Here is a 12,638-nt window from a genome sequence, read left to right on the forward strand (position 1 = left end):
TGCCAAGGAGGAGGTTACCATGAGAAAAAGATTGAATAATCAACGAAAGGATAATGTTCTACGAGTCGGGGCGTGGAATGTCAGACGCTTGAACGTGGTAGGGAAACTAGAAAATCTGAAAAGGGAAATGCAAAGGCTCAATCTAGATAAAGTAGGAGTCCGTGAAGTGAAGTGGAAGGAAGACAAGGATTTCTGGTCAGATGAGTATCGGTTAATATCAACAGCAGCAGAAAATGGTATAACAGGTGTAGAATTCGTTATGAATACGAAGGTAGGGCAGAGGGTGTGTTACTGTGAACAGTTCAGTGACCGGGTTGTTCTAATCAGAATCGACAGCAGACCAACACCGACAACGATAGTTCAGGTATACATGCCGACGTCGCAAGCTGAAGATGAACAGTTAGAGAACGTGTATGAGAATATTGAAAGGTTAATGCAGTATGTAAAGGGGGACGAAAATCCAATAGTCATGGGCGACTGGAATGCAGTTGTAGGGGAAGGAGTAGAAGAAAAGGTTACAGGAGAACATCGGCTTGGGACAAGGAATGAAAGAGGAGAAAGACTAATTGAGTTCTGTAACAAGTTTCAGCTAGTAATAGCGAATACCCTGTTCAAGAATCACAAGAGGAGGAGGTATACTAGGAAAGGGCCAAGAGATACGGGAAGATTTCAATTAGATTACATCATGGTCAGACAGAGATTCCGAAATCAGATACTGAATTGTAAGGCGTACCCAGGAGCAGATATAGACTCAGGTCACAATATAGTAGTGATGAAGAGTAGGCTGAAGTTCAAGACATTAGTCAGGAAGAATCAATACGCTAAGAAGTGGGATACGGAAGTTCTAAAGAATGACGAGATACGTTTGAAGTTCTCTAAAGCTATAGATACAGCAAAAAGGAATAGCACAGTAGGCAACACAGTTGAAGAGGAATGGACATCTCTAAAAAGGGCCATCACAGAAGTTGGGAAGGAAAACATAGGTAGAAAGAAGGTAGCTGTGAAGAAAACATGGGTAACAGAAGAAATACTTCAGTTGATTGATGAAAGGAGGAAGTACAAACATGTTCTGGGAAAATCAGGAATACAGAAATACAAGTCGCTGAGGAATGAAATAAATAGGAAGTGCAGGGAAGCTAAGACGAAATGGCTCCAAGAAAAATGTGAAGACATCGAAAAAGATATGATTGTCGGAAGGACAGACTCAGCATACAGGAAAGTCAAAACAACCTTTGGTGACATTAAAAGCAACAGTGGTACCATTAAGAGTGCAACGGGGATTCCACTGTTAAATGCAGAGAAGAGAACAGATAGGTGGAAAGAATACATTGAAAGCCTCTATGAGGGTGAAGATTTGTCTGATGTGATAGAAGAAGAAACAAGAGTCGATTTAGAAGAGATAAAGGATCCAGTATTAGAATCGGAATTTAAAAGAGCTTTGGAGGACTTACGGTCAAATAAGGAAGAAGGGATAGATAACATTCCATCAGAATTTCTAAAATCATTAGGGGAAGTGGCAACAAAACGACTATTCACGTTGGTGTGTAGAATATATGAGTCTGGCGACATACCATCTGACTTTCGGAAAAGCATCTTCCACACAATTCCGAAGACGGCAAGAGCTGACAAGTGCGAGAATTATCGCACAATCAGCTTAACAGCTCATGCATCGAAGCTGCTTACAAGAATAATACACAGAAGAATGGAAAAGATAATTGAGAATGCGGTAGGTGACGATCAGTTTGGCTTTAGGAAAAGTAAAGGCACGAGAGAGACAATTCTGACGTTACGGCTAATAATGGAAGCAAGGCTGAAGAAAAACCAAGACACGTTCATAGGATTTGTCGACCTGGAAAAAGCGTTCGACAATATAAAATGGTGCAAGCTGTTCAAGATTCTGAAAAAAGTAGGGGTAAGCTATAGGGAGAGACGGATCATATACAATATGTACAACAACCAAGAGGGAATAATAAGAGTGGACGATCAAGAACAAAGTGCTCGTATTAAGAAGGGAGTAAGACAAGGCTGTAGCCTTTCGCCCCTACTCTTCAATCTGTACATCGAGGAAGCAATGATGGAAATAAAAGAAAGGTTCAGGAGTGGAATTAAAATCCAAGGTAAAAGGATATCAATGATACGATTCGCTGATGACATTGCTATCCTGAGTGACAGTGAAGAAGAATTAAATGATCTGCTGAACGGAATGAACAGTCTAATGAGTACACAGTATGGTTTGAGAGTAAATCGGAGAAAGACGAAGGTAATGAGAAGTACTAGAAATGAGAACAGCGAGAAACTTAACATCAGGATTGATGGTCACGAAGTCAATGAAGTTAAGGAATTCTGCTACCTAGGCAGTAAAATAACCAATGACGGACGGAGCAAGGAGGACATCAAAAGCAGACTCGCTATGGCAGGAAAGGCATTTCTGGCCAAGAGAAGTCTACAAATATCAAATACCGGCCTTAATTTGAGGAAGAAATTTCTGAGGATGTACGTCTGGAGTACAGCATTGTATGGTAGTGAAACATGGACAGTGGGAAAACCGGAACAGAAGAGAATCGAAGCATTTGAGATGTGGTGCTATAGACGAATGTTGAATATTAGGTGGACTGATAAGGTAAGGAATGAAGAGGTTCTACGCAGAATCGGAGAGGAAAGGAATATGTGGAAAACAGTGATAAGGAGAAGGGACAGGATGATAGGACATCTGCTAAGACATGTGGGAATGACTTCCATGGTACTAGAGGGAGCTGTAGAGGGCACAAACTGTAGTAGAAGACAGAGATTGGAATACGTCAAGCAAATAATTGAGGACGTAGGTTCCAAGTGCTACTCTGAGATGAAGATGTCAGCACAGGAAAGGAATTCGTGGTGGCGGGCCACATGAAACCAGTCAGTAGACTGATGACAAAAAAAAAAAAAGTTAGCCTATCAGACCGATGCGCCACCACTAAAAAGAGGTCCGCGAGTCACCACCTCTCGAAATGCTCATTACCACTTAAGATGTGCCTTTCATTTCACAAATAAATCTAACCGAAGTGAGTGAAAGCTACAATCCTTCCCTGTGAGGGAAGCAAACGAAGAACACGTTCCACGACAGGCACGCTGCTTGAATTTGCGCTCGTGACGACCTGATTGGCTAAGTCACTCGAAAACGGTGAAGTGTATCGAAGTTTTTTTCTTAACAGTTCATTACAGCCCTCTCTGCGACACCATTACAAGTTTGTTAGACTGTTTCTGGCCTTCCTCAAAGAGTCACAGAGAGGCGCATTTGCTTTCTTTCTCTCTTCGGCAGCTTTCATACACTGAGCAGCCAGAACATTATGACCACCGACTTAGTGTCGATATAAATCCGCAGCTTCACCTGGCGAGGAGTGACTGCTAGCGAAACATACCCACAATGCATGTGGTATCAGTGAGGGTGCTGTCCGTGTGTAGAATGGGAAAGGCGCGCGATGTATTTGAGTTTTACCGACGGCAGACTATGATTGCCCAGAGGCCTGGCACGAGCATTTAGGAAACTGGACGACTTTTCAGTCGTTCGAGGAGTGCAGGTGTCGAAACCGAGGTGAAATCACGCCCAGACGTCATGGGATTGGCGGTCAACCCTCATTACAGATGCCGACTGAACTGTGGCGGAACTAACATCATACTTTAATGCCTGGCAGAGTGTGTAAGCGCATCTGAACACGTAGTGCACCGAAAACTCGTAACGACAAGCCTCCACAGCCGACGACCAATGAATGTGCCGAAGTTAATATCACGACATCGGCAGCTACACCTGTAATAGGTACGTGACCATCGACACTGGACGCTGGCGCTACGGCAAAGCGTTGCATGGTGTGAGGACTCCCCACACCTTCTTCATCATGCCGATGTAAGGACGCAAATCCTGTCTTCCAGGCGAACAACCCCTTAACACCCGTCCTGTGGATGAAGACAACCTAGCGATGGCGCCATTATACTCTGGGGAACACGCACGTGGGCATCCATGGGTCCAGCGGAGCTCGTGGAAGGCACCATGACAGTCAAGAAGTATAGTACACTGGTTGCAGATCACGTACGCCCCTTTATGTCGATCATGTTTCCCGACGGCAGTGTCGTTTTTGAACAAGATAATGCGCCATGTCACAAGACGAAGAGTGTGGTGGAGTGATTCGACGAACACAGAGGTGAGTTCCAATTGATGTGCTGGCCTCCATAGTCTGCAGATCTGAACTCTACCGAATACATGTGTTATTTGACTGAATGTGGCGTCAAAGTTCGTCGTTCTCCTACCTGGACTCTAATGGAGTTCAGTGACTTGTTTGCGCAGTTGTGGTACCATCTCCCTCCAGTGACCTACTAAGTCATCATTGCCTCCATGCCGCGATGCCTCGCCGGTGTTATCCGTGCCAAAGGCGGACATGCTATTAGGTAGTGGTCATAGTGTTACAGCTGATAAGTGTAATGTGTCAGCTCATCAGAGTAGGCTGGAAGCTGTCCGCCTCCATAACGGAGTGGTCGGAGCGGCTGACTGCCACACGGAGGCCTCAATTCGACTCACATCTAGGTCGGAGGTTTCATCCGTTCGTGGCCTGGCTGTTGTGTTGGCATTGTCATCATTTCATCATCAACGACACGAAAATCGCCGAAGTGGCGTCAAGTAAATAACTTGAACTAAGCTTCCGAACTACCATAAATGGTGCTTCCTAGCCAATAGTGTCAAACAATCATTTCATTTCAGTTTTAGTGTCTACACCGCTGGGTGGACGTTAGTCACCCGCTCTCTGCCCATTGTGCCATAATTCAACATCACCTCATGACTCGTATCGCCGAGTAGGTTGACGCAGAGACTACCATCCTCTCCAACATAGTGTCTGTGCTACGCATCTAACGATTACATCGTCGACGGGGGGTTGAAACGTTATCTTCTCGCTTTTTCATTTCTATTTCAGCATATTTGTCACAGGCACTACTATTTTGCACTACTATTTTGCTTCGTATAGAGCATCTCCTTGCTAGTTCTAAAACTAATGGCGTATTGTGAAATGTCATTTTCTGAGTCATGAGTCTTCTGACTGGTTTGATGCGGCCCACCACGAATGATGGCAAAATGCAGTGAAAACCTTCTTGTACTACTGTACGCTTGCCCTCAAAGAACACAGATAGCAAACCCCATCCGATAAAACGACAGGTAGTAATGGAGTGCAAGACGAATTTGACAGTAGGAGCTACGTCGTACTGGAGCATACAGAGAATGCTGTGATTCATATTGCCAGGCTTAGCGACAAACTCGTAGATTTCCTTATTTATATTAAGTGTTTGTGTGTTTATATACGACATTAACTAGAGTGTTGACTTCAACCACAGTGCCTGTCCTTTCGTCAGTCTGGGGGTGCGTGGGTTACAGTAAATCGGTGGCGGCGCATCGATTCCAAGCTACTACACACACAGGAAACTTTGCGACCGTAGCCAAATGGCAGCACAAGTATCACAGATATACTCAAGCAGAGTGAGTCTGGTAATGTACTCGAGGCATATGCTATAGTGCAGCACCCGTTTGATGAAGATGCAATTCCCAAGGGTCACATTAGTGTCTTGGAGACACGTTCACAGAGAGCCTGTAGTATGCAAAAGCGTAGTAATTTTTGTTTCGTCAACGTGAGGGTACGAAGGTTACAGTAAACCTGCTACGGTTCATCGGTTCCATGCATTGACCGTAGACGAATGACAGAGCCAGTACTACAGATATAAACTAGCAGAATGCCTCCAAGAGTGTCCTCGAGTTACATGCAATAGAGCAGTACCCTCCAGATGGAGATGCAACTCCTGAGGGGAGCATGAGTGTCGGCAGAGTGATTGTAGTATGCAGTCGCGACGCACTTGGTCACAAGCTGCTGGACACACAGGAGAGGCTGCACCGGGCGACCGTAGTATCATAGATATACAGTACGAAAATAACTCCAACAAAGTTCTCGAGGCATATGCAATAGCGCAGCACCTGTCTCATGAGATGAAATTCCTGAGTGGAACATTAGTAGTTCGGAGTTGGTAGCGATTGGATGTAGTTGGAAGAGAGAATGAAGTATGCAGTGGCGAAGCAATGTCTGTGTCCCATCGGCAGTGTGTGCGTGCGAGGTTTACAGTAACCTGGCAGCAGTGCATCAGTTACAAGCTGTTTCACACGCAGGAGAGGTTCCATGCGAGGACCTTAGCTGAATGGCAGCGCCAGTATAATTCCTGTACCCGTGTAGAATGCCCCCGACTATGTCCTCGAGGAAATGCAATAGCTCAGGCCTATCTGAGATGCTATTCCTGAGGGGAGCTTCAGTGTCTTGGCGGGACTTCGGCGCAGAACCTGTAGTATTCAATGGGGAAGCGATTTCTGTCCGATCTTCAAAGTTAGGTTATGATTATTACAGTAAACCGGCAGCAGTGCAACGGCTATAAGCTACTGGACTACCAGGCGAAGTTTCTGTGCGTAAAGCGTAGCCGAATGCCAACACCATTCTCATAGTGTAACATTACTTGTTTATCGTTAATTTAAATTTTGACAAATTCGCCGGCCGCGGTGGTCTCGCGGTTCTAGGCGCGCAGTCCGGAACCGTGCGACTGCTACGGTCGCTGGTTCGAATCCTGCCTCGAGCATGGATGTGTGTGATGTCCTTAGGTTAGTTAGGTTTAAGTAGTTCTAAGTTCTAGGGGACTGATGACCACAGCAGTTGAGTCCCATAGTGCTCAGAGCCATTTGAACCATTTTTTTTTACAAATTATTTTGCTTTAAAATTTTCCCTTATTGTTACTACGTTTCCTGTAGATGTAAAGTGTGTTATACTTAAGTCTGAAGTTCTTTGATTTGTATGTAAGTAATGTATGTAAAATATTACGTACATTGTTTATTACGTTAGATAATTTTCTGGTGTCATTTCTTATTTAAAAATATTTGTGTGTATAAATTTATCATGTTGATGTAAATTTGGCAATTTAAGAATTCGCCAAGCTCAGGAAGAATGTAAGAAATAGGTGTTATGTAAAAGCCAGTGTGATTTTCTTTGAAACCAAAGTGGCTCTGGGAACCGGAAAAAGGGGCAAGGGTGAATTCGCGCACTAGCTAGAGCAAGCGCGGGAAGTAAGTCACAGTCTGTAGGCAGCAGTGATTGTGGCAACGCCTGCATTCAGAAGGAGAAACTTTGCCTGCAGATTTGCACAAAATTTGCAGCGGATGAAGACTGGAACGGCTTACGGTATACCTGCTAGTTGTTGGGCTACTATATGTGAACGACGTTCAAAAAATGGTTCAAATCGTTCTAAGCACTATGGGAGTTAACATGTGAGGTCATTATTCCCCTAGGTTAGAACTACTTAAATCTAGCTAAGGACATCACACACATCCATGCCCGAAGCAGGATTCGAAACTGCGACCGTAGCAACAGCGCGGTTTCGGACTGAAGCGCCTAGAACCGTTCGGCCACCACGGCAGGCGTGAACGACGCCCAAAAGAGAAATTGAGCCCATACAGCCCATGAACCATTGACCTTGCCATCGCTCGGGAGGCTTTCGTGCCTCAGCGATGCACATAGTTGTACTGTAGGTGCAACCACAACAAAGGGGTCTCTGTTGACAGGCCAGACAAACGTGTGGTTCCTGGAGACAGGTACCAGCCTTTCCAGTAGTTGCAGGGGCAACAGTCTGGATGATAGACTGATCTGGCTTTGTAGCACTAACCAAAACGGCCTTGCTGTGCTGGTAGTGCAAACGGCTGACAGCAAGAAGAAACTAGAGCCGTAATTTTTCCCGAGGGCATGCAGCTTTACTGTATGGTTAAATGATAATGGCGTACTCCTGGGTAAAATATTCCTTAGATGATCTCTGGGCGCGGATTACTCAGCTGGACGTCGTTACCAGGAGAAAGAAAACTGGCGTTCTACAGATCATAGCGTGGAATGTCAGATTCCTTAATCTGGCAGGTAGGTTATAAAATTTAAAAACGGAAATGGATAGGTTAAAGTTAGATATAATGAGAAATAATGAAGTTCGGGGGCAAGAGAAGCAAGACTTCTAGTCAGGTGAATACAGCGTTATAAATACGAAATCAAGGAGGGGTAATGCAGGAGAAGGTTTAACAATGAATAAAAAATAGGAGCGCGATTAAGCTACTACGAACAGCATAGTGAAGTCATTATTGTAGCCAGGATAGCCACGGAGCCCACACCTACCACAGTAGTACAAGTTCATATGCCAACTAACACCGCCGATGATGAAGAGACTGAAGAAATGTATGATGCGATAAAACAAATTATTTGAATAGCGAAGGGAGACGAAAATGTAATAGTCATGGGGGACTGGAATTCGGTAGTAAGAAAAGGAAGTGAAAGAAAAGTAGTAGGTGAATATGGACTGGGGCTAAGTTACGAATGAGTGAGGCGCCTGGTAGAATTCTGTGCAGAGCTTAACTTAATCATAGCTCAAATGTCTCTTATGAGGCCTGAAGGCACTGGAAGAACTCAGATAGGCTATATCGTGGTCAGACAGAGATTAAGGAACCAGGTTTTAAATTGTAAGACCTTTCCAGGGGCAGATGTGGACTCTGACGGTAATTCACAGACTATGAACTGTAGATTAGGACCCTTCCATCTGGTGAGCAAGATGACTGAGAGAAGCGAAATACCCTCTGACTTCTAGAAGAATATAATAATTCCAGTCCCAAAGGAAGCAAGTGTTGACAGGTGTGACAATTAACGATCTATAAGTTTAATAAGCCACAGTTGCAAAAGACTAATACGAATTCTTTGCCAACGAATGACGAAAATTGTAGAAGCCGACCTCGTGGAGCATCAGTTTTGATTGCGTAGAAATGTTGGAACATGCGAGGTAATACTGACCCTACAACTTAACTTAAAAATGACTAAGTGTAGGCAAACCCGTTTCTAGCATTTGTAGACTGAAATACTCTCTACAAATTCTGAAGGCGGCAGGGGTAAAATACAGGGTGCGAAAGGCTATTTACAATTTTTACAGAAACCAGATGGCAGATATAAGCGTGGAGGGGCATGAAAGGGAAGCAGTGCTTGAAAAGGGAGTAAGATAGGGTTGTAGCGTATGCCCGATGTTATTCAATCTGTATATTGAGCAAGTAGTAAAGGAAGCTACAGAAAAATTTGGAATAGGAATTAAAATCCATGGAGAAGAAATAAAAACTTTTAATTTTTCCAATGACGTTGTAATTCTGCCAGAGAGAGCAAAGGACCTGGAAGAGCAGTTGAAAGGAATGGACAGTGTCTTGAAAGGATAATATAATTTGAACACCAAAAAAAGCTAAACTAAGATATTGGAAAGTAGCCGCATTAAATCAGGTGATGCTGAGCGAATTAGATTAGGAAATGAGACACTTTAAGTAGTAGTTTATTTGTGTTATTTGGAGAGCATAATATCTGATGATGGTAGAAGTAGAGAGAATATAAAATTTGGAATAGCTATGGCAAGAAAAGAGTTTCTGAAGAAGAGAAATTTGTTAACATCTTGTATAGATTTAAGTGTAGGAAGCTTTTTCTGAAAGTATTTCTATGGAGTGTAGTCATGTAGGCAAGTGAAACATGTACGATAAATACTTAACACAAGAGGAGAATAGAAGCCTTCGAAATGTGGTGCTACAGAAGAATGCTGAAAATTAGATGGGTGGATCATACAATTAATGAGGAGATATTGAGAAGAATTGGGGGGTAGATGAATTCGTGATACAACATGACTAAAGTAAAGAATTGATTTGTCGGACACGGTCTGTGGCATCATGGGATCACTTATTTAGCACTGGACGAGAGCGTGGCAGGTAAAAATCGTAGAGGGAGACCAATACACTAAGCAGATTCAGAGGGTTGTAGTAGTTACTCGGAGATGAAGAAGCTTGCACAGGATAGAGTAGCATGGAGAGCTGCATCAAATCAGTCACAGGACTGAAGACCACAACAACAACAACAGCGAGATACTTGCAGCCTGTACCGTGGGTAGTGTAGCCGTCATAATTGCTCGCTACACTAGATAAGACTTTTTTTGTATTTTTACTTTTGTACAGCGTGAATCACTAATTTAAACGGTGTTTCAACAACCATTCTTACACCTACGTAGGGTTCTTTCCTGGTGTTTGAGTAATCCGTGTATGGTATTTTACAGATTTATGAAGTGCCAAGTTAATATAAAGAGGCACCATTTAACTTCTTTTATGTTTTCTTCACTATTGCATAGTGTTATAGTAAAAGTTTGCTCACGTAAAATTCAATCCGAGTGAAGTCAATTTCTAAAATCTGTTACATAACTACAAAGAAATATTTCAATGGGTAGTAGATTTTGAAAGTAAATTGCACTAAGAAAAAGGTTTTCTCGAAGTGAAATGTTCAGTACAGAAATTGTGTACATTATTATCTAAGTATTTTTGTATTTGAATTTGTTGGTTATGGAAAGTGCTTTTCTAAAGATCCCACCTCGCCAAACTCTTTTTTAGCTACCATTGTAAGACGTGTATATTTCTATTGTCTATTGCCAAACAGCAATTTATGAAAGATGTTGATATTTTATTAATAGGATTAAGTAGGAATTATTAATATTTGTCATGTTGGAAATAATTGTGGTAGCAGGGAATGTCTGCACCAAAGTATTGTTGGCAAGGGAGACCGCACATTGATATAATTTTTAAAAGGGCGGGAGAGACCGCGTATGGATACATTTTAAGAAAAGAGCGGGAAATACCGCGCATTGATACATTTTGTAGTAGGAGGGATTGTCTGCACCAGAAAGCATTGTTGGCAGCAGAGACAGCACTTTAGCTTTCGTAGGAAGTCAGTAGTAAGCAAGATGTGAAGCAAGTCGGTAGCAGGTCTGAAGCGAGAGGTCGAGGGGAGCGGTGTGCTGCAAGCTACCAGCTATGATTTACAAGAGATTACAAACGGATGTACAAAGGCATCGGCTAACTATTATCATAAGAGGAACTAATATAATTGAATTAATATTTTGATAAACTCAAGACTACTGAAGTTATGTTTGCGCACTCCTTGTTGTAAGATTATTGTAAAAAGTAAATCCCATTTGAACGTTTGTAAAATCATTTCATTCATCATATAATTATTTTTTGCCATCAGTATTGGATTATTAAATATAATACATCTCAAAAACCATCAACGTAAAACTTCGCAAAATTTTATTGTTGTCAAGAAAAAGTTTAAGTATGCGTTACATAACTTCAGTCAAATTAATTAAAGAATAACGTCAGCTTTGCTATTAAAGAATAACGTCAGCTTTGATATTAAAGAATAATGTCAGCATTGGTAATAAATACAGCCACTTATTATGACATCCCACCAGCAGCTAATAGACTATAGTAAAACAGAGTAAGTACATTCATATCGCAGTGTGATGTAGCAGTCAGATGGCTATCGAGTAATAGTAAAAAAGGTAAGGAACAGTTTTGGGTTACTGCAGGTAACGACTGAGGGCCACGACGACGACACATTCTATGTCGAAATAATCAGAAAATAGCTTTTAATAATCAGCATTTAAATTTGTATGCGAAGATTGAGAAAGATAATTAATTTCTCTCTCTTTCTTTCTTTCTCTTCCAGTATTCCTACCTGGTAACAGTCCTGCACTGTACTGATGACGTAAGACATAGCCAAGGGTGTATTTTGTAAGCCACTTCTTTGGGGTATGAAAGGGAAGATTTCATTTGTTCTTATTAAGCAAGAAGTCCTAAGGTAAGGTTTCATAGGTTATTGTAAAAGGGAAGGTTGTGTAACAAAAGAGATATAGAGGAGACGGAAAGGTTTCACCATGAAGTTATATACTGGACTCTTTCTCTTTTAAAAACGTTGTGTATAAGGCTATAGCCCAACATTGTTTAAGTGGAGTAATATTTAATTGAAGAACCAAATTAAATACTAGCAAGAAAGTAGGCGAAATTCATACTTCTGCTATTCCAAACTTCACTGTTTCATTGCCTCGGTAGGCTGCCGACCGTCAGCGCATATTTTAAACCATTAAATGAACTTGGAACTGAGTTGTCCTAGCTTCAGTATAATATCATTCATACTGTTTTACTATCTGAGATCTGGGTAAGGTCTTAGGAAAAGAAGTGGTCTCATTTACTTATCGATTAGACACAACACACAGTCAAATCCTGTAAAAAGGGTAATTCTATTGATTAGCTGTTCCTATAAAGAGGACTATCCTTCCATAATATATTTTATTTGAAAACTAAACTAAATTTTAGTAAAGAGGGTTTTGCGTTGTTTTTCCCGTGGCAGGACGATCTTTTCTGTTGGGGTATTGTATATGTGGCAACATAGAGACAGGGTTTTCCGTTATTTATGTAACGGCATACTACATTACAATAGTAGCGGTACGGTTATACGGATATACAGTAGCAGGATGTGTCCAATAATGTCCTAAAGGCATACGCAACAGCACAGCACCAGTATAATGGCGATACAATTCCTGAGGGCAGCCTCAGTGTCTGTATTAGACGTCGTCAGAGAGCCTGTAGTATCCAATTCCGAAGCAATTTCTGAGTCCCATCGTCAATGTGAGAGTGTGAGGGTACCAGTAAACTGGCACAGGTGCATCAGCTACAAGCTGCTGGACACCCAGGAGAGGTTCCATGCGGTGGC

Source organism: Schistocerca gregaria, chromosome 5 (genome assembly GCF_023897955.1).
Source record: "Schistocerca gregaria isolate iqSchGreg1 chromosome 5, iqSchGreg1.2, whole genome shotgun sequence".
In the NCBI taxonomy this organism is placed as follows: domain Eukaryota; kingdom Metazoa; phylum Arthropoda; class Insecta; order Orthoptera; family Acrididae; genus Schistocerca; species Schistocerca gregaria.